This window comes from Erpetoichthys calabaricus, chromosome 7 (genome assembly GCF_900747795.2).
Source record: "Erpetoichthys calabaricus chromosome 7, fErpCal1.3, whole genome shotgun sequence".
NCBI classification, from domain to species: domain Eukaryota; kingdom Metazoa; phylum Chordata; class Cladistia; order Polypteriformes; family Polypteridae; genus Erpetoichthys; species Erpetoichthys calabaricus.
The window spans coordinates 150,037,502-150,059,325 of NC_041400.2; the positions used below are offsets into that span (position 1 = coordinate 150,037,502).

Here is a 21,824-nt window from a genome sequence, read left to right on the forward strand (position 1 = left end):
TCAAAGACATTCTTTATTCCTTGCGCCATTAGCAGGTCCTTCGCAGTCTACAATCCATGAAAAGCTTTTCTCGCTGTTGTATGTGATTGACCGCCCTGTCCTTTTGTTGTCCGGAAGCATCGACGTTTGGGGCCTCGGACAAGGACACCTGTACGAGGCACAGGGCGGGAGTGGCGTCACGCGCACACACCCCTCATATGTTACTATTTGCGCATGCGTCCAGTTCACTGCACAGTACAGAGCGCACTTAAAGGGGGACGTGCGGGTAAACGAAGTTTTCTCTTGTTTGTCATTTCTTTTACTTTTTGGACTGTGTTCGACGTGAAAAGTCGAGTATCGCCGTACCCTGTATTTTCGTTATCTCATTCCTTTGCTTCTTATTTCGGATTGGGAACGGCATTCAACAACATTGTTCTTCTTTTTGGGAAACTTCACTGATATACGGGGACTTGCTGGAAAAAGTGAGTACACTTTTGTATATTCGGCAAACAAAGTGTAAATGTTAGAAATACAGATAGTGTGAGCATTCTGTTCAGGGTGGATTCGGTTCAGTAGACAGGAAAGTCTTTATATCGAGAAGTATGAACAATATAACTGACCGGGATCCAAGAACGTAATGTAAAATGTGTGCGTTTTGTGTCTGAAGCGGCAGATTGGAAGCGCTGGGCAAGTGCCATCTGATATGGGGATGGGATGTAAGGGGATCTGGGTTATTTTGTGACTGGTATCGTGCTGCCCTCTCCACACCTGTTTGCTCATTTGCACATGAATTAGCGGTCATGTGCCCTTTATTCTTATATTTTAAAGTAAAGTTTTGCTTATTAACATTGTAACAGGAGTAACCTCAGTACCCCCCCCCCCCTTCAGGGGTCTTATTTAGTGTTTTTTTCCCCACTCTGAGATCCAGGCTGTTGAAATGGTGATAAAAGAAGGAGACGAAAGACGGAATGTTGCAGACAGTTGGTGATCTTTAGGCTCTTTGGAGGCAAAGTTTACACCGACTTCGGATGTGTTTGTGGTTTGCACATGTGGCCTTAATCTGTCACCTTACTGCAATTTGGAAACATCAAACAGGAGGGTACGGAAGGCGACTGCCTTTTGAGCTACGAAAGCAATTGATTTTTGCAACTGTGATTTTTAAAATCTACAGGGCTGTTTAAGTTCATTTACACTTGGGCATATGCACATTATGTCAACTTGACGTTAATTTTCCACGTCAGTTTTGTAACACCTATAGGCGTCTGATTTTAATTATTTTTTCCATAACATCAAAAGGAAAATGAATACAGTCATCTTAGAAACCTGTTATTTTCGTCTTAACTGTAGTCCTTGATGTGCCACATCGGTTCACTTTTAATGATTGGCCTTTAATGAATGTTGCTGGAGGGATGGGTGCTGGCAGACGTTTATACATCGATGATTTGCGAATGCACTATTGCTACTTTTTCTTGTTTTGCGGTAGCTACTGTTTCCGCTGTGGTTATGTTGGCTTGATTATCAAAAACAGCTGCGGCGCCTTTATAAGTCTGAAGCGTTTGCTTTTTCTGAAGGACCACGAGAAAGCTGCATAATCACTTTAATGGCTTGTTCTTTCGCTGATTGTGCTAATGTGGTTTTATAGTTTCACTGCGCCGTTTAAAAATTCTTATGATTACCAAACCAAATGATTATTTTTCCCGTTTTCTTGCAGTTTGAATACAATTGTAGCAACACATGCAGTACAGTGTTTTATCTCAAGACGTGTTTGCATAATTTTGCAAATTTTCTTCCAGTATTTTATACATAAAACACAAGATTTACCCAGAGTACCCAATAATACAATTTAACAAACACACAGTATGATTTTGGAAAATACATTTTATCCTAGAACACTTCTAAGACTGGGAAACAACACATAAAAAGGCACATTCAGAAAGATTTGGCTCATTTCAAATCGGTTGACCACCTATCCAGCGCGTTTTAGGCTGTAGGAGTCGCCTGTTGTAAATTTTATAGTTTGTTGGCATTTTTAGCAAGAATACTAAATTATTATGAAGCATATTCTCTCAATGTACCAATAAATATACAAACTGAAAATAGTTATCACCATGTTTACAATGTAACATAAACTGTAGAAAACAATAATCGGCACTTTATAGTAGTGTGAATACAAACAGTCCCATTCATAATGGATAGCGTTCATTGTTCAATTATGATAACGTACTGCTCGAGGTAAAAAGTGCTTGTGAGCTTAGTAGTTTATTCTCTGACAATGCAGTATAGTCTGATAGGCTACAAAGGAGAAAGAAATATCTATAAAATTCAGTGTACTGTTATCTTAACAGGAATACATGATGTGTAATTTAGAAACTGTCTTTATTGTCAATATTAGAAGTGTACTAACTGCATCATGGAGATCAGTGTAAAGCATGTATTGATAACTGGGATATAGTCCAGCTCAAAATATGAACAGAAAAGCCATGGTCGTAAAACAAATGCTGTACTCTATGTCCCATACTTCTGGTGTGTGTGTGTGTGTGTGTGTGTGTCAAACTCCCCCTTCTTGTGAAATTTAGGAGTATAGTTTTAATCCGCAATGTTTCAATTTAATTAGTACTATTCATGAAATTGTAGTATTTGAAATAAGTGTTGTCTCCTATCAATTTTAAATGAAATTTTCTGACCCTGTTTCACTTAGTTTTAATGAATTGTTTTAATGATAAACTTCAGTTTGTCATTTATGATAGAGTACTGAAAGTTCAGTGTTAAGGAGTTCATGATTGACAATAGCCAGCTGGAAAAGAAAAGCACAACACGATAGGAAAGTCGAAAGGAAGTTGTTAAGCCACTGATGGTAGTTGTACTGGTCCATGTTTATGTGCAGATCATTTTCAGTGCCTGTATTTTAATCTAACTATTGCTTGAGTTTTTTGCTATTATAATTGGTCATTATTAAGTAATTATTTTTTATGTGTGTATCCTTAAATATTGTCTTAAGTTATTTGGTAGTTTCATTTGAAATTGGTAATACCTAGCACCACTGTGTGAGACAAATTCAATTGTTCATGGAGCACTGAAAGCTGGTGATACACATCTTGCTTCTGGAAATGAGAATTTGGAAATAAATTACTTTCTGTGGAGAACTAAGCCTTTTCTTTGCATGTGAAAGAGGAGTTGTCTAACGCTTGTCAATACACTTGAACCTAAATGATACTAGCTGAGAAAACAAATTTAAAAAGTCGTTACTAAAATAAACAGTGTAATTATTAGGTCACACTTTTCTTGTTTACCCATTTTAGTATATTCATTATATTTTGTTGCACGTTTTCAGATGATTTTTGACTAAGCCAAAATCATTCAGGAGTTTTCAAGTGCAAAAGTTCTTAAGAAAATAAATCTTGGACATTTTTTTTTCTTTTTGTAAGCAGAGCCATCTATATTTAGAAAAGTTCTTGTTTAACATCCTGAAATGACCCTTAATGTAGATGTAACACAATTGTTACTTGGCAACTTAAATAGAATAATATTATTTTATTGGGGAATACATACTGTGAATTTATCAGTACTATATATCAGAAACTTGTATAAAATACTGACAATACATTTAAATGTGGGTTTATGTCTTAGAAATGAAGGGTGGTATGCTTTGCTTTGATCACAATCGATAGTTTAATTATAGTTTTTTTCCACTTAAGCCAGTGAAATACTAGGTATTTTAGAGTACATAATTTAGATTAGTAGTATTAATGCAATTTGCTTACAAATTGTGTGGACTTGCTTGGCATAACTTAACATGAATGAAGGACTGTTATAATTCCCCTGAATAATTCTAAAATCTTTTAATACATAACACTTTTATCTTTAGTTACATGTAAAAAAAATAATTGACTGACAAATGTTATGTTATCGATTTCTGTGTAGATGAAAGCCTTTTTTTTTTTTTTTTTTTTTGTACATTTGTTTTGCTTTGCCCTAATTATGATGTTAGTTACCTAGAAATGTTACTTTTTTTTTGTTGTTTCTGTAATGTTCTTAATTTTGCTTTAGTTTAATTGCAATATAAAAATTACTGTTAAATACTGTCAGATAATGTTTATTTGCCCCAAGTCTTTACATTTGTACCATTAATTTGACACTTGTCATTGCTCTGTTTTTTGCAGTATATGTTTAAGTTTTTTTTTTTTTTTTTTGTTTTTTTTTTTATAATTAAGTTGGATGTGGTTTCTGAATTCAAGTTTTCCTGTATATTGAAATATTTTTTTCAGTTTTTGAAATATTCTGTTTAAGTCTAGTAGCTATTTTTCACAAAGTAACTTTTTTTTTTTTTTTTTTGTAGTTATTTACAAGCCACTCTGGAAGTCTTTATGTAAACCAGCCACTCGTGTTAAATAAAATCTTCTAATTAGTTGAAGCACATTTTAAATGTATAAAATTTTAAAATCTCCATGCTGGTATAAATACTATGTGTCACACCAGTTTAAAAAGTGTACTATAGTTTCATTTAACCTTGCTTTTACTATGTGACAACAAGATAGCTTGTCTTTTTAAAGGTCGTCAAGATTGCAATTTTGAGTTAAGGGCAGGTGCTGTTTATTGTTTGACCTTAAAGCACAAAATGAAAGTATGCTTACTCAAGGTGTTTTGGATTCTTTCTTGTAGACTTGATTGATTCTACTTGAAGGGCAGTTTAGTGGGATGGATCTTAAATTAGTTTTATTTTCCATTTGTGGTTAACATGAGAAAGGTAGGAGGCTCAATAAGGTTATTTTATAATCTAAAAAAGTTCTCAAGTTAAAGACTTTTAAAAGGTATGTGTGAGTGGTAGTTTTATATTTTTACTTTCTCAAATTGTAGGTGACCCTGGGCAGTATAAGCAGAATCTCCCACAAATATGGAAGAAAGTAAATGCCTTTTAGGTATGAGCATACTTTAGTTCTTGAGAAATTCCTAGAAAAGAAATTCAGATCATATACAGACTGTTCACACTGTATATTGAAGTGTTGTGAAAGCATGTTTAACAATGGCAAATTTTAACACAAATTTTAACATTGTGCTTTAACATGACAAGCAATTAGAATGTGAGAAATCCTTATGGTTCAGTAATAATGTAAACCAAAAATAGTCTGGACTGTGGACAATCATGTATTGTCTTGAATCATGTATCTTATCATCACCTTATCCAATTTGCATAATTCAAGTTCAGGATTGTGCTGTGGAAACACAGCATATGACAGGTCTGGTGCAAGGTGCCAATATGGCATTGTACTCCTATTAAAATCTTTTAGCAAAAAATGCTGATATCAATAAATAATGCAATACACAAGCTATACAGATTGACTAGCTATGGAAGCATTATGGAATCATATCTCCACAAGTGACTTTTTCCCTTTTTTATCTAATATTTGCACTTCTGTTCATGTTCTGCTGACTTATAGGTGCATGTTTAGTCAGAGAGAAAAAGAAAGGGGCTTTGGGCAGGGATAGGTAGGATGTTTCTAGGTCATTATTGATTATGTGGTAGTGCAAAACTTGAATAATAGTTACCCTTTATGGATAGATAGTGAAATTCTCCTGTCCATAACTTTGGTTTTCACATGTTGCAAAACTGCAATCAGCCTACTTTTATTTACTATTTTAAGGCAGAACTATGTTGTTGCTCCAAATGGTGTTTCTTAAAATGAACCCTCGAAGAGACTAATTTATTTCCAAAATCCCAAATCTAGGAAATGGCACTGTCCTTAAAACTCGCTCTAGTAAAAAGGAACCCCACCCCCTAAGGTACCCAAAGGGTCAAAATTTAGGAACCCATAGTAGTCTGTTGTTTGTTCTTGACAAAGTTGGATACGTGTTCAAAATGTAGCATATAAAGCAAATTTACACTATATTAAACATAGACATTTTCAGAAGTTTTTTAAAATCTGCATAATTTTGTAAGATTGAATTTAATACAGCTACACAGATTAAGCACTTTGAAACTCTTTTTATACTGGCATTCATTATGGTAGTGTGGATTGTTTAGCTTGGGCTATTTTTTCAAATGTATAGGCCAAAGTTTGTGCTGTGCTGTAGTTAGAAGTGGAGTTGTGGCATATTCAAATGTTATATGATGATTAGTATGTTAATATTCATGCAGAATACTTACATTTTTGTGTATAATTAATGTGTGATTATAGTTTAGCTTTAAAGAATTCGGTGTGAATGTCTTAGTTCTATAAACCGCTTTAACTGCATGATTTGGGAGCTTGTCATGTAAAATCAGTCATTATCCTACATAAAATAAAGGCCTTGAATCCATCCATGTTCTTACTTGCTTAGTCATTTGAGGGCCACTCGTGGTAGACAGTGCCTATAATATTACATATTTAAAAAAAAAAAAAAGCAAAAACACAGTATTTTATACTTTGCGTAATTGAAAAATTATTTCAAATTGCTGAATTTTTAATTCTGCATGCAAATTTCGAAACATTTGCTTCATTAATGTTTCATAACAGAAAATACTGCACATTTCAACATAAACTAGACAAATTTGAAGTGTAGGAAAAAAAATCCAGTTTCCCTCCTCCAGTATCAATTATGTTTAGGAAAACAGTAAAAAATATTTATTTTTAAGCAAAAAATTAGATATCAGGTGTACATTGTAAATTAGAAAGTTACTCATGAAGGTAAATACTATTATTCAAAGTTCAAAATGTTATAGTTTGAAAGATTTGGAGTTAAATGTTTTATTAATTAGATAGTAAACTCTTTCTTATAAAAGGCTATATATTGATATTCATTGCCTGCTATAAACTGGCTTAATAAAAAAAAGTCAGTTTGATTGTAACCTGCCCTTGTTCAGCTGCAACTAGTAGACAAGTAAATTTAAATCCTTGCACTGAACAAAACATTGAGTAATGTAATACATATTGGAAGTGAAAGCAAGGTAATATTTAAAAATCCTTTAAGCATATTTTTAATATTATTTACTACAAATGGGTCCTTATTAGATGAAAAGAAACTGAGGGTGGGGGCATTGGTAATATTAAGAAAATCATTTTAGAATGTGCAAAACAACGGGCGTAAGTGACTTTTTAAATATTGCACTGGATCAAGCTCCAGATGTTCCTGCGTATGGTAAGCAAGCATATTTTGAACAGCTACCTTTCCCCCAGGAAATGCCCAGCCAGTGATTATTGACCTTGTATTAAAGGAGCTGACACTCCTTGTGCAGAAAAGAAATGTAAAAATTGTATAACTATCCTTTGAGAACTGCCGAATGTCAAGTAAAGTTCTAACACTGGAGGAACATGCAATTGGAGTAGGCTAAGTTATGCAGACACTGGAAGCAGTAGGCTTGGAAGAAATATTGTATGGTCTGTGCCAATTCCTTTTGCTGCATGCCGATGGAGACACCTTGATATGGAGAAAATGCAACGAGTCCTTAGATCCATGCTGTTGGGTGTCAACAGTGTAATGGGGATAGTGGGTGAAAATTATTTGAGTTTTCATTGTTGTGCACATTAAATAGTCCAGAAGAAGGTCTGAATACCAAGGGATTTTGGAGCATTTTACCTGCTTTTTCAGCAGGATAGTGATTCAGGGGTGTTTCAAGTAACATGTCATGAAGTCTTCTTAATTTGCCTTACATGTCAGTATATGCCATTTTAGTTGCTCCCGTGCAAGTATTCTGAGTGAGATTTAACATATTTTGATGTTCCAGTAATTAAGGAACAAATCATACATGAGATGGGGTAATATAGGTCAGTATTCCTGTGCCACACTTTGACAACCTTATTGTGTCATTAACAACTAATGTTGATGATTTTGTGTTCAAATGTGACTAACTCTTACTTTATTCTTATAACATCATTTGCATGATTTTTCGTTTGGAGATACTAATGCTAAAAATATTAATACAAACATGACTGTACCTACTAAAGTCATCACTCTATGTACGGTATGTTGGAGGTATTGTAATATTAGTTAAAACCCCTAATTTTTTGTTTTTTGTTGAACAGTAAAGCAGTTAGTTGTAATGCAGACTTTATCATCACTACTGAGCAATGCTCAAGGTGCACTGAAGAGTATTTTTCACCCACCCCTTTAGTAATGGCATCTTTATACAATAAATGAAGGCTGACTGTAGATTGCAGGCTGGTAAATAATGTATGTAGTTCATAAAGAACGTGTAGTCAAACCATCCTAATTCAAAAGCACTGTTTGCATCTGCTGCAAACCTCAACTGATAGCAAGTGGTTGCTTGTAAATCAAGTTGACAATGGCATTCTGAATGAAAATGAAACGTTTATACTGCAAAAGACAGTAGATGCCCAGTTGAACTTAAGTTTTGTTAAATACTCTGCATATTCACTCATTTCTGCTTGAGAATGCATTTTGCATAACAATGGCTGAGATTGGGGGTATGTGTATGCTATTCAAGATATAATCTAAAGTCTTGGTGACGACAGTGAACCATAAATTATAGCTTTGTAGGTTGATCAAATGCTTTTAAGTTTTGGTGGTCCTGTTAATAAAGCTTTTGGTAAGTATTCAGTTTTGTAGGCGAGGCTTTTTATACTTGGGTATTGCCCTTTTTTTGTAGAGCTTCATCGGGGAATATGCTTTTAGAAGATGGTAATACTGAAGTTAGACTGGTTTTTCCATTTTTCAATCAACTGTACAGGCTAGTGTTAGTCCATTTATTAAATGCGAATGGCAATCTAGACTTTGCAATAAGCAGAATCCATCACAATATATATTATGGCATCCCAGATGGGACACTCTGCCTGCTTCAAGGCAGGGACCCATCATTAAATAACATGTAAAAGTTAGCCCGGCCACAGACAGACACAATACCAATGTTCAGAATACACGGATTTATTTACAATATTTACAGTCAGTTCCACGCACTCACACACTGCTCCTCAGTCACTATCTCTCTTCGGCTGCCTCCACTCCTCTCTTGCAAGCACCGTCTTCCTCCTCCCGACTCCGGCTTCTCGAAGGGAGTGAGGTGGCCCCTTTTATCATGCCCCGGATGTGCTCCAGGTGTTTGATGGTGTTCCGGCAGCACTTCCTGGTGTGGCGGAAGTGCTGTCCTCCAGGGCTCCGCAACCATCCAGGCAGCCCCTTGTCTGGGCCACGGACCCCAACCGGGTTGAGCTTCCAAGCTCTGTATCCGTGGCCCTTGATGGAAACCAGGGGAGACTGCCCCTTTCCCGGTCCTTCCCTGGTCCAGGTGTCCCGGTGGGGCAAGGTCCCTGGCCGTCTGCCACAATGTGTTTAGTCATATTACAGATATTTGTCAATTATTTTGTGTCTAGTCATGCATATTGTTTATCAAGAGTAAACTCCAGTTGTCAATTTTGTGTATTAACTCATTACCAAAATTAAAAGTACTGCTCTCAGGATCAAGTTAATCACAACTCTTGAACTCTGTACAGCCATGTGATCTTCTTTTTAAATTCTAATGTGTGTTTTGTGATTGTCTCTTGAATAAATGTTTTTTGGTTTGGTCAATCTCCAAGCAGTTAGCAGCAGGAAAAAAATCTGCAAGAATTCCAGGCAGGACATCATGTGGATTTTTCACAGTAGTATTTTTCTTTTTATACCATCTTTTAAAACATTTGCCCCGACAAGTCGCAAGCAGTTTTTCTGAAGCAATCATTCTATTAATTTTGACAAATATTAAAAGTAATTGATTTCCCTCCCTCACATATTAAAAAATGTATTAGTCATTTGTGAATCAGTTTTTTATAGTATTAGTGACCAAGTCTATCATTTATTGTATATTGTGCCTTTCAAATGGAAAATTTGTTTTAAATATTAACAATATATGTAATAATAATAATAAATAATAATAACATAATAACAATGTAAATTAAAGGTGCCCTCAATCATGCACATTTTCATTAACCATTTTGCTGCCACTATGTTCAGTTGTTTGTGAAGATAGCAAATGAGTTTCATTTGTATGGGTTATAGATATCTGATTTTCATTTTTGTACTTTCCTAAGTATAGCTTAGCTTTCCATGATCATTTTTTCTATAATGCATTTCTAGTTAAAATAACATTGGCTTACGTTTAATAATGCACACTGTACATGGTATTGTTGTAAACATAATTAAATCAATACTGATTGCAGACTGCACTTCTCTGTGGATGCAATTAATTTATCAGAGAAACAATCAGATATCTACTAATGACCCTAATTTAATTGGTGAATTTAATTTATTTGAATGAATACTGAAAAAGGGAGAAGGAATAGTAATGTTTATTGAAATTAAATGGTGAAATTTCTGAAATTCATAAAATAATTGAGGTTGAATTTACTCTAGAAATAAAATTATATCCTTATTTATTCAAGGGAAAACTCCAAGTGCTTGTCTTCTGTCTCTCTCTCTTTCTTTCACTTTTTTAGCCAAATGCAAGTGCCTTCTGTGAAAGAATCTAAACACAATGAGGTCTCATTGGTTGATGAAACTAGAAAATTCTACTTTGAACTTGTACAAGTTACTTCATTTTTAATGTGTGCATACTCGGAAAGCCTTTGCAAATGTTGCAGTCATGTAGTAAGGGAAATGTACATAAAAATTTTTACAGATAAAGTCTGGAAGTATGTGGTTAAATGTTCTATGAATATGTATGTTTTAATGTTTGTTACTTGTATTACATTTTAGGTCTCTTGTCTAGAACTGAAACGTTTTTGCATGGTCACATATACTGTACTTTACATGACTCAAAGTAAGTTTAACTAACTTAATCAGGTTAAATTCTGAATGCAGATTTTTGATAGCCACTAATTTTTAGTTTATTCAAAATGCATATTCTGAAGCTGGCATTTTAAAGTCCTTTCATTTCTCCTCATATATAGAATATTTAAGATACTATGCTCAATGTCCATCATTAAATAGAAACAATTATTTCCTGCAGTGACTATATTAAATTCAATGGGGAAAGGTTTCAAAGTGGTGGCCCTTTGTCCTCCATGTTTACAGCAAGATTTAGTCTTCACAGAATCTGTCATTATCATTGTCCTTACTTTTCTGCCTTTTGACAGGTTCTTGTCTTGAAATGCCAACTCCAGCTTTTACTATCATGCACCATCCTTTTCTCATTATGCGACTTTTCGTTTTCTTGTAATATTGTCCAGTAGCATCATTCACAGGTTAATTATAAAGAGTAAGACTGAGCAACCCATGGAAAGGATAGGAGTTTTACCGAACAGTCAGCCTGGGTTCAGAATAGGGAGGTAATGTTTTACCAACATCCTGTATTTCTTAGGAAGCAACAAAAGGATCTGATCAAAATGAAATATATGCTATTATTTATCTTGACTTTCAGAAAGTATTTGAGTGCCACATGAGAGATTGGGCCTCAACCTAAAAGAAGTGGGAGTTCACGCTGTCCTTTGTAGAATGGTGCAAAATTGGCTTGGGCACAGGAGGCAGAGGGTTATAATGTGAAGATCCCTATCAGAATTGGCTGAAGCTAAGAATGGAGTTTTACATTCAGTGCTAGGGCAGCTGCTATTTGTAATATATAAATCTGGATAGAAACAGAAGTGACAAGCTTTCAGTGGTTTTCAGTTTTCTATTTAGTTCCATGGTTAGGTTGAAATTTCTTTTGTTGGATGCATCTTTTATCATTAAATTCCTCTTTTTCACAATAACAACCTTCTGTTATTGTGCAATCAATATATACTGGGTTTAAAGTAACACATGTTTTGCTCTGCTTTTCCGTTACATTTCTAATCTTTCTAATCTGTATGACATGCATCATCTTTGCATTGATTTTCATTGTAGAGGTCTCAACTGTGGTGCTGAGAAGAATCCAGTATAGTTTGTAGCCTCTCCCCCCAAACACCTTTTTTTTTTTTTTTGCTTACTATCATCACTTGATCATCAGTGAGTTTAATACTTTTTAATATCATTTGTCCTCCAACCTTTATTTCTATAGTCCTATTCTGTAGTGCTTCTCTCTCGATTGCTTCCTCATAAATGTCAAACTTGCCAAATTCCTTTTTCAATGATATAAGTATCTGTTTATTCACATCTCACCCTTACTGTTCCCCCATGCACAGTGCTGATAGCAGTTTTTGATCTTTCCATTGTATTCCTATATACTGTCACTTATCAGTTTGATCCAATTTCTTCTGTGAAAAGTCTTCTTGTAATCCACAAAACAGACGGACACCTGACCCATTGAATAACATTGGTATATCCTTTTTTTTGTTACTGTTCGACTTCTGAATCTTAATTGGTCTCTGATGTATTCTTCCACCTTGGTCTATTTAGGTGTTTGTTTCATTCAATGGAGAATCTGAAGTATTAGATCTCAAGGTGATCTTGTGTTGGTCCTCACACTTCACCTTGTTTTTTGTTTCTTTTCTTTTGTAAAGGTGTTATGATGCTATCCAAAATGTCAGTTGGCTGTACTCATTTCCCATGTATGGTCTTACAAATGTTCATTCATCAGTTTTGTCCTACTATTGCTGTAATGTCAGCGTTTTGAGTGGAGACAGATTTTATACAGTTTTATTTAATCTCTGTACTAGGCTGCGCTATGCCACACACTCTGATATGTGTTACGGCAGTGTTTACCAGTAAATTTGTTTCTTTTTCCTTAACGCTTTAGTTTCCTAAGTCTTATAATCACTGAACACAAAGGAACTAATCCTGAATGGATGCTAATTTATTGCAGGATAGACACATACTACTTAATTCTGGACAAGGTTTCAAGTTGGCAGATAAACTAATGTTGACAGAACAAAATATTGAAGGAAACCAGAGAATCTATTAAAAGTTTGGAACTTCAAAAAGAAAAAGAGTATGCTGTACATACTTTGGTTTTGCTATTGCTTTTAACTAAGTTCTTTTATGAAACAGGCTAAAATCATGTATTTTCATGTTTGTGAAATAGTTTTTCTTGCATAAAATTCATAAAGCCTATATTTATCCTTTTCCTGAACCTACATATTCCAATACTCGGTTGCCAGAAGCAGTCTTAGACAGCCCTTCACAGTAGTAAACCCTAGATAAAGTTCCAGTTAAATAGCATAACTGTGTCTGTTTACCCTTGCACTCATTCATTTATTCATTGAGAATTTAGAGCTTCAAGTCAAGTTAACATTCAGTTCTTTGAAATGAGGAAGGTAAAAAAAGAGAAAAATGAAAAACTTCTATATATCGTTTAATAGTTTTATTTTAAATGGGTATAATGTAAATAGAAATTTGCTTCTGTTACACATTGCCAAAGTAAATGTCTGCTGTTAGAGTTATTTTAAAAAGCCTTGATTTTTATTTCATCTTACATATTTTAAAATATGGCCCTTAATGACCTCTTAGGCACAGCCATCAGCTGTGTGTCTGTCTGAGCAGAGAGCGTTGACCCTGTCAAGAGGTTTTCTTACCTTGGCAATGACATTTGTCTGTGTTGACTCTTACTATGAAGTCAGTAGACCGATTGGTAGAGCATGGGGGGTCATGAGGTCACTGGAAATAGGAGTGTGGTGCTCCCGATATCTATAGACTTGGACCTTCATCCTTTTGCGTAGAGTCCTGGTGCTTACTCTCTTGCTATATGGTTGCTATACATGGATGCTATCCTGTGACCTGAGGCGAAGACTGGACTACTTTGTTATTGTGTCTCTTAGGAGAATCCTTGTGTGCCGGTGGTTTGACTTTGTTTTAAACGAGCGGTTGCTCACAGAGTCCCGAATGAGGCACATTACCTGCATTGTGAGGGAGCGCTGGTTACTGTACTGTGGCCATGTGACGCGATTTCCAGAGTGGCTGGACCAGGCCAAGGGGACGCCCACGTAACACCTGGCTGCAGCAGATAGGTGGTCATTTCTGGAGAGTGGGACTGGACCACGTGTCTGCCTGGGGGGGTTGCGAACCAGGATCCTGAACCGTTTCGTCGTGTGGTGGGTGTAGCAACGCACTGTACCAGTGCATACTCTGTGACCAGACCTGATATTTAAAATACTGGTAGTACATCTATAAAGCCTGAAATGTTTAGTACAGTCTAGTAAAAAGTATTAGCTACTTAATGTGGGAGCAAAGTAGTATCATGCATTTAGCTGAAGCTTAACACTTTTTATTTGATTGAATACCATTTCGTAAAATATTTGATTTTAGGGGCCCTGTTTTAAATAAGTTAAGTGTTTTGTTTCCTAGCAGGGAAACCAACATGTAGGAAGATTTTTTGCATTAACGAGATACAATCAGAGTGAATGCATTGCACTCAATGATTAAATGATTTTGAGGAGCAACTTTTTTTTTTTGTAAACCTCTATATGATGTCATACTGTATTTAATTAAACATTTAGTCATCTGTGTCCTATTAAAACATTTCAAGTTTTATGATTATGTACTTAATAGACTACCCAACACAGACAAAACAATAAGGTACATTTTGAGGCTTGGCAAAACTGCACAAAAGTAACAGTCATATGTTGCCACCATTTTTGCCATCTAGTCTTCATGCTTGTTATAGGAGCAGGCCAGGTTTCTATATGTACATGAGCGTGCAAGTTAACAGTTTATCCTGTGGCAGCTTGCATCTTCAGAGGGGATGTGAAACATTTGATTTTAGAGTACAATTAATGAACACGAGTTATGTACAAAAAAGAAAGTAATATCATTCTTGGTGAATTTTGAACCCAATGATTTTTAATATAGATTCATTCTTTCATATGTAGTGGTACACATAGCAGTTCCTGCAGTGCTAAAGAAGTAGTTGATTCTCTTTCAATTGAACTCCTCTAAATGCAGGTTTAGAACTGTGCATTTTTCTCCAAAGTTTCATTGGTTGTACTTTTGCTACCAAGTAAACTAGAAGTTGAGAAGGGTTAATCGCTTTCCATTTAAAATTCTCCTCTTAGGTGTGTTTCTTTTATACACTTTAAGTAGTATATCAAAATTCTAAAAGGATTATAATGATATAGTGCATCCGGAAGGTATTCACAGTGCATCACTTTTTCCACCTTTTGTTATGTTACAGCCTTATTCCAAAATGGATTAAATTCATTTTTTTCCTCAGAATTCTACACAAAACACCCCATAATGACAACGTGAAAAAGTTTACTTGAGGTTTTTGCAAATTTATTAAAAATAAAAAAATTGAGAAAGCACATGTACATAACTATTCACAGCCTTTGCCATGAAGCTCAAAATTGAGCTCGGGTGCATCCTGTTTCCTCTGATCATCCTTGAGATGTTTCTGCAGCTCAATTGGAGTCCACCTGTGTTAAATTCAGTTGATTGGACATGATTTGGAAAGGCACACACCTGTCTATATAAGATCCCACAGTTGACAGTTCATGTCAGAGCACAAACCAAGCATGAAGTCAAAGGAATTGTCTGTAGACCTCAGAGACAGGATTGTCTCGAGGCACAAATCTGGGGAAGGTTACAGAAAAATTTCTGCTGCTTTGAAGGTCCCAATGAGCACAGTGGCCTCCATCTGTAAGTGGAAGAAGTTCAAAACCACCAGGACTCTTCCTAGAGCTGGCCGGCCATCTAAACTGAGCGATCAGGGGAGAAGGGCCTTAGTCAGGGAGGTGACCAAGAACCCGATGGTCACTCTGTCAGAGCTCCAGAGGTCCTCTGTGGAGAGAGGAGAACCTGCCAGAAGGACAACCATCTCTGCAGCAATCCACCAATCAGGCCTGTATGGTAGAGTGGCCAGACGGAAGCCACTCCTTAGTAAAAGGCAGTAAAAGGCACATGGCAGCCCACCTGGAGTTTGCCAAAAGGCACCTGAAGGACTCTCAGACCATGAGAAAAATAATTCTCTGGTCTGATGAGACAAAGATCGAACTCTTTGGTGTGAATGCCAGGCGTCACGTTTGGAGGAAACCAGGCACCGCTCATCACCAGGACAATACCATCCCTACAGTGAAGCATGGTGGTAGCATGATCATGCTGTGGGGATGTTTTTCAGTGGCAGGGACTGGGAGACTAGTCAGGATAAAGGGAAAGATGACTGCAGCAATGTACAGAGACATCCTGGATGAAAACCTGCTCCAGAGCGCTCTTGACCTCAGACTGGGGTGATGGTTTATCTTTCAGCAGGACAACGAGCCTAAGCACACAACCAAGATATCAAAGGAGTGGCTTCAGGACAACTCTGTGAATGTCCTTGAGTGGCCCAACCAGAGCCCAGACTTGAATCCGATTGAACATCTCTGGGGAGATTTTAAAATGGCTGTGCACCGACGCTTCCCATCCAACCTGATGGAGCTTGAGAGGTGCTGCAAAGAGGAATGGGCGAAACTGGCCAAGGATAGGTGTGCCAAGCTTGTGGCATCATATTCAAAAAGACTTGAGGCTGTAATTGCTGCCAAAGGTGCATCGACAAAGTATTGAGCAAAGGCTGTGAATACTTTTGTACATGGGATTTCTCAGTTTTTTCATTTTTAATAAATTTGCAAAAACCTCAAGTAAACTTTTTTCACATTGTCATTATGGGGTGTTGTGTGCAGAATTCTGAGGAAAAAATGAATTTAATCCATTTTGGAATAAGGCTGTAATGTAACAAAATGTGGAAAAAGTGATGTGCTGTGAATACTTTCCGGATGCACTGTAGGTGAAAACATTTGAACAATGCAGATTCTTTGACCAGTGAGAGAGATTTAACCAAATAGTGTTTTTATAAAAGTGCTTTGAACCATTCAGAGGAACTTTTGAGGTATATCCTAACCCGTGTATTAATCATTTTAAGTATGTTGTGATCTATGCAAAGTGAAAATGTGATTGCCTTATCATTGCTTATGGACTATGCATTTTGTTTGAAACTGAATTTTTTTTATACTTTGAAAATTCACATTGTAGCTGATATGCTGTTTATATAAAGGAGGAATATCTAGTTTGCCTGGGAAAATTTTATTTCACCGATGCCTGTCCTGCATGGATTTTTTTTTATGTGGCCCACTCCCACAGAGCATTATGATTAACTGTTTGCAAATATATGCGGTGGGCTGACGCCCTGCCTGGGGTTTGTTTCCTGCCTTGTGCCCTGTGTTGGCTGTGATTGGCTCCAGCAGATCCCCTTGACCCTGTAGTTAGGATATAGCGGGTTAGATAATGGATGGCTGGATGTTTGCAAGAATTCTGCATTATATTTTTCGTTTTAATAAAGAAAAATTCAATATACTATTTTGTAGAGAAAGTATTGTAATTGTCAAAGCCAATACTAAAGAAACAGTGGTCCTCTTCAATCTGAGAAAAAGTGAATACAGTTAGAGATGATTGCATTCATGTTGCCACTTTTTACTGTGAATAGGTACAGCAAAAATCCTTTTTTTGTTAAAGAAAGCTGGTTTTGTTCATTTTGCCATTTGCTTTTTTTGTCATTTACTTGGGTAAATCAATGTATACAATTATTGTTTGTTTGAATTTCTAATGGTTACAAAAGCCGTGTGTTTAAAGTACAGTATATGCATGTTGTTGGATGATGCGGTCATGGTAGACAGTGGCAGATGAGTACAACAAATTAATGTGCTGTCGAAGTAATTTAATGGTTCTGCGTAAAAGCTTTGATGGTGGGTGATTTACACCTATATCATTTAAAAATGATAAATTTTCATCTGCAACTTTTAGGTATGGAAGCTCATATGATGAAATGCCCTTTTGAATGTAACAAAATGAAGTCCATCTTTCTAAACTGCAAAGTATTACATCATTGTTTAAAGAGATGCTTGTTACTTCAGTGATGAACTTTGTAGTAGAAGCTATTCTAAAATTAATCTGTATAGACATGCAAGTAGAATGAACATCGTAGGACATGGGGAATTCAAACAATTTTATGAAGAGACTGAGAATATTGTTATGTAAGTAAATGGCATTTATCACGAATGTGGTGTAAGTACTAAAGTGTCTCATTATTTTGCATCCGCTATAGATGGAGTGATAGTGTTGTCTGTAGATGGTGACTGTATACCAGGGTGTGAAATATGAGAGGTTCATGGAATCTGGGGTAATTCCAATTAACCATTTGAATTTCCTGAAAGTTAATATTGTTGGGTGGTACCTGAAATTACATTTTAAAAATATTTTATGTGTTAAATCACTCCGTGTCTGTTTCTTGATTTCTAAGAAGGATGACATCTCTTCACTGGCAGTGCAGGGCGGTGTGTGTCTAAGAGCTCTTCACAAGTTGTATGGGGCTAGATGCTTAAGAGTCAGCAGATTATCCAGCAAGGAAAGTAAATGCATCCTTAGACAAGACTTAGCTGAAAATGAGAGAGTGGTGGTGTTCATAGGAAACATATAAATAAATAGGAGCTTCACAGAGGTGTAGGTGTTTGACTTGTTCTCTGGGATGTTGGACGGTGTGAGAGTGAAGAGCAGAAAGTGACGGCAGTAGCTGATACTGTGATATGAACCGTGTTCAAGTGGCATGGGATTAGACTGAGGCTAGCCATATCTTGTTCCTAGTTTGCATTTGTTTGTTGTGTGTGGGGTGTTTTTTTTTTGTTTTTTTTTTTTTTTTTGAGAAATTTTTTATGGCCTTTTAATGAAGGAACATTCAAGTGATCAGTCTTGTTAGACTCATAAAGACTACATTGCTGCTGTTTCTTATTGTTTAATAAACAAGCACCTCATTAGACCATACCATTATTAAATGTGTACCTCACGGTCTTTCTCTCATAGTGCAATACAATGTGTTCAAATATGAATTTAGGAAAAGGTAATTGTTAAAGTGTGTACTTTTATTTTGGCCTGTTTTAACCTTTGAAATTATGCTTCTGCCTATTATGCTGTTAACTAACTAAAGTTGTAGTACTGGCCAGTGGCAGAATGTAGTAAATTGGTTCATGGCATGCAATTGCTTTAATCAACATTAAGAAATAGCCATGTCAGAATTGTACTTTGTTTATTCTCTGCAAATTCTCTCAGGCTCTGGAAGGCTGAATGGAGTGTGTTGATGGACAGCTATTTTCAGGTTTCTCTAGAGATGTTTGATTGGGTTCAAGATCAGGCTGTGGCTAAGCCACTCAAGGTCACTCACAAAGTTATCCGTAAGCCTCTCATGTGTTGTCTTTAATTTGTGCATAGAATCATTCACCTTTTTGAAGGTGAATCCCCTGCCTTTTCTGAAATTCAGAGTGCTCTGATCAGCTTTCATTTGACCCTGACTGGTCTCCCAGCCCCTGCTACAGAAAACAACCACACCTTATGGTGCTGCCTCCAATGTGCTTCACCGTTGGAATGGTATTGCACAGGTGATGGAGTAGTGCCTAGTTTCCTCCAGATGTGACACTTATATAATTGAGGCTGAACAGTTCAATCTTGGTTTAATCAAACCACAGAATCTTGTTTCTCATAGTCTGAGAATCATTTAGGTGACTTCTCCCAAACTCCAAGCAGGCATTCATGTGTCTTTTACTGAGGTAAGGCTTCTTCCTGGATCAGTGGCCTTTTAGTGTTGGTTGTCCTTCTGGAAGTTTCTACCATTTCCCCACAGGTTTTGTGGAGCTCAGCCACAGTGACTATTGAGTTCTTGGTCATGTCTCTTACCAAGGCCCAACTCCCCCAAAAATTGCTCATTTTGACTAGGTGATCAGCTCAAGGAAGAGTTGTTGTTGTTAGGAGCTTCTTCCATTTCTGAATTATGGAGGCCACTCTGCTCTTGATAATCCTCAATGCCGCAGAAAATTTTTTGGAGCCATCCCCAGATCTGTGCCTCAAAACAATGCTGTCTGTAAGCTTTCCAGGTAATTCCTTAGACCCTATGGCTTGGTTTTTACTCTTGATACTCATCGTCAACTGTGTGACCTTGTATAGACGAGTGTGTGTGTGTGTGCACCTTTCCTAATCATGTGCAATCCACTGAATTTACCACAGGTGGACTCCAAACGAGGTGCTGAAACATCTCAATGTGGTGCAATAGAATAGGATGCAAAGGGTCAGAATACTTATGTCATCGCGATATTTGTTGGGTTTTGTTCTTAACAAATTTTATAAAAATTTCTAAAATCCCATTTTCATGTTGTCATTGTGGAATATTGAGTTTGAGGGGGAAAATTAATTAAAAATTAACATGAGGCTGCAAGGTTACTTTTTCACATTTAGTTAAGGGGTTTGAATACTTTCTGAATGCACGGTATGTGTGGGTTTTGTTGGCAGATTTATGTAATGTAGTTGTTACCGATGCAGGTCATAACTGTAGTGGAACTGAGGTCAATACCCATCCAAGTTGTCTCTTGCATATTTTAACCTTGATCTCAGCGGACACAAGTATTTTCTCCTTGCATTCTAGTTTCCTCTCAAATATGTATTTTAGAGTAGTTCCCCTTGATTAGTCTGTAGGAGCATTGCTCTGTACCTTATCTATAATGCTGCATTCCAAGACCCAGTAAAATGGTTGAAAATTATTTCAACAGAAAGTAGTTTCATTGCTGAAAAAGGTATAGAATCCATTTAGGCAATCAAGCCTAAGTGCTGCTTAGGGAGTACACCCACACAAACGGTTGGAAAATATGAAAATGTCACACTGCAGTGAGATATCAGTATGAACGACTGTGTCATAACTTTGTGGATGTACTTCAAATGTTTTCACAGACTTGAGCATAAATATACCAGTTGCGGATTATCAAAAATACCGCCCAACATTACATAAATACAGTAAAGTTAAATTAGTTTTGGCACATCTTATTTTGTTTCTGTCAAACCTGGAAGGAAAAGCAGTAGCTATTGAAAATTATAGCAGGACACACTGAAACAACACTTGTGACATTCATGTAATAAACTGCAGTAGTATCTGTGATTGTTTCATATATAGACTGTAGCTTATACAAGCCACAACAATTTGAAATTGGCATTGTAAAATACTGACCTGAGTTGAATTTGTGAAAGATTATGTCCAAGGAGGTTTCTGGACTGCCTGTATTTACTGTGGTGGCATAGTTGCTCGCTTGGTCTCTCTCTCTGTCTTTCTGCATCTTTTCATAAATTAAACAATTTGTTCAATTGTAAATGAAAGTGCTGTCCGGTTAGACTGCTCTGTTTAATTTTTAAATGCCCATGATATTAGGCTTAAGCACTGTAAGGCATCTTTTTTTTTCCCCCTCTCATAGTAGACATACGCCACCTTTTTAATAGGTAGACTTCATCTTGTACCAGAAATGTTACATTTTTTAACATTTTAATGTTGGTATTGTTAGAGAATATAAAATTGTAATGGGTTATTCAGTATATCTTCCTTTGAGTCACAGGCTGTATATTCAGACACATTTTTAAAACCATTGTTTTAAAAAATAAATAAATAAATTCAAGTATACAACTTGTTTCTGCACTAGCACAATTCTCATTTTCAAATTTAGTTAAAGAAATATGGGCGGGACAAGCGGAGTTTTGCCCTTCATGCTTCAATAGAGAACAGCATCTGTTGGTTTAACTTGCTTGTGAAAAAGACTTGACTGATTGATGAGTGGAAAAGGTATGCAAGGCCTTGGAAGTCAGTAAGCAGAAGTGAGTTGTGGCTAGTAGGTGATCTAAAATTATGGTGAGGCTGTTCCCAATTTAAAGATTTCTTTATGCTATGTTTGAAGTTATATGTCTTTGTGCACATTTTTAAACAGAAAGTAGTATGTTTTCTCAATTTGTACAACACACACTTTTTTTTAATTACTTTGCTGTTTTGAATGCCTCAGTATTTCAATATTTTTGCCTTTTTTGTCTTGATTGTTTCATACCTCTGTCTTAAATAAATGGTTTGAGATCAAATGTGCATTGATTCTAGTAATAAAATATTAACATAAAGATATGTTACTTTTAAGAGTATGTAAAGTATAATAGTTTAAAAAATAAGTAGCTTAAAGTGGAGGTGCAATAAGTTTTTATCTTATAAACATGTT

At 36.1% G+C, this 21,824-nt stretch overlaps 1 protein-coding gene across 1 annotated transcript in view; it reads left to right on the forward strand.

The window, feature by feature from the left end:
- The first annotated feature begins 230 nt into the window (after positions 1 to 230).
- The window catches only part of kank1a (KN motif and ankyrin repeat domains 1a), a 196,545-nt gene continuing 174,951 nt past the window's right edge, over positions 231 to 21,824 (forward strand). Inside the window, 1 exon segment of the mRNA XM_051929544.1 lies at positions 231 to 461. The gene's annotated coding sequence lies outside the window, so the exon portion shown is untranslated.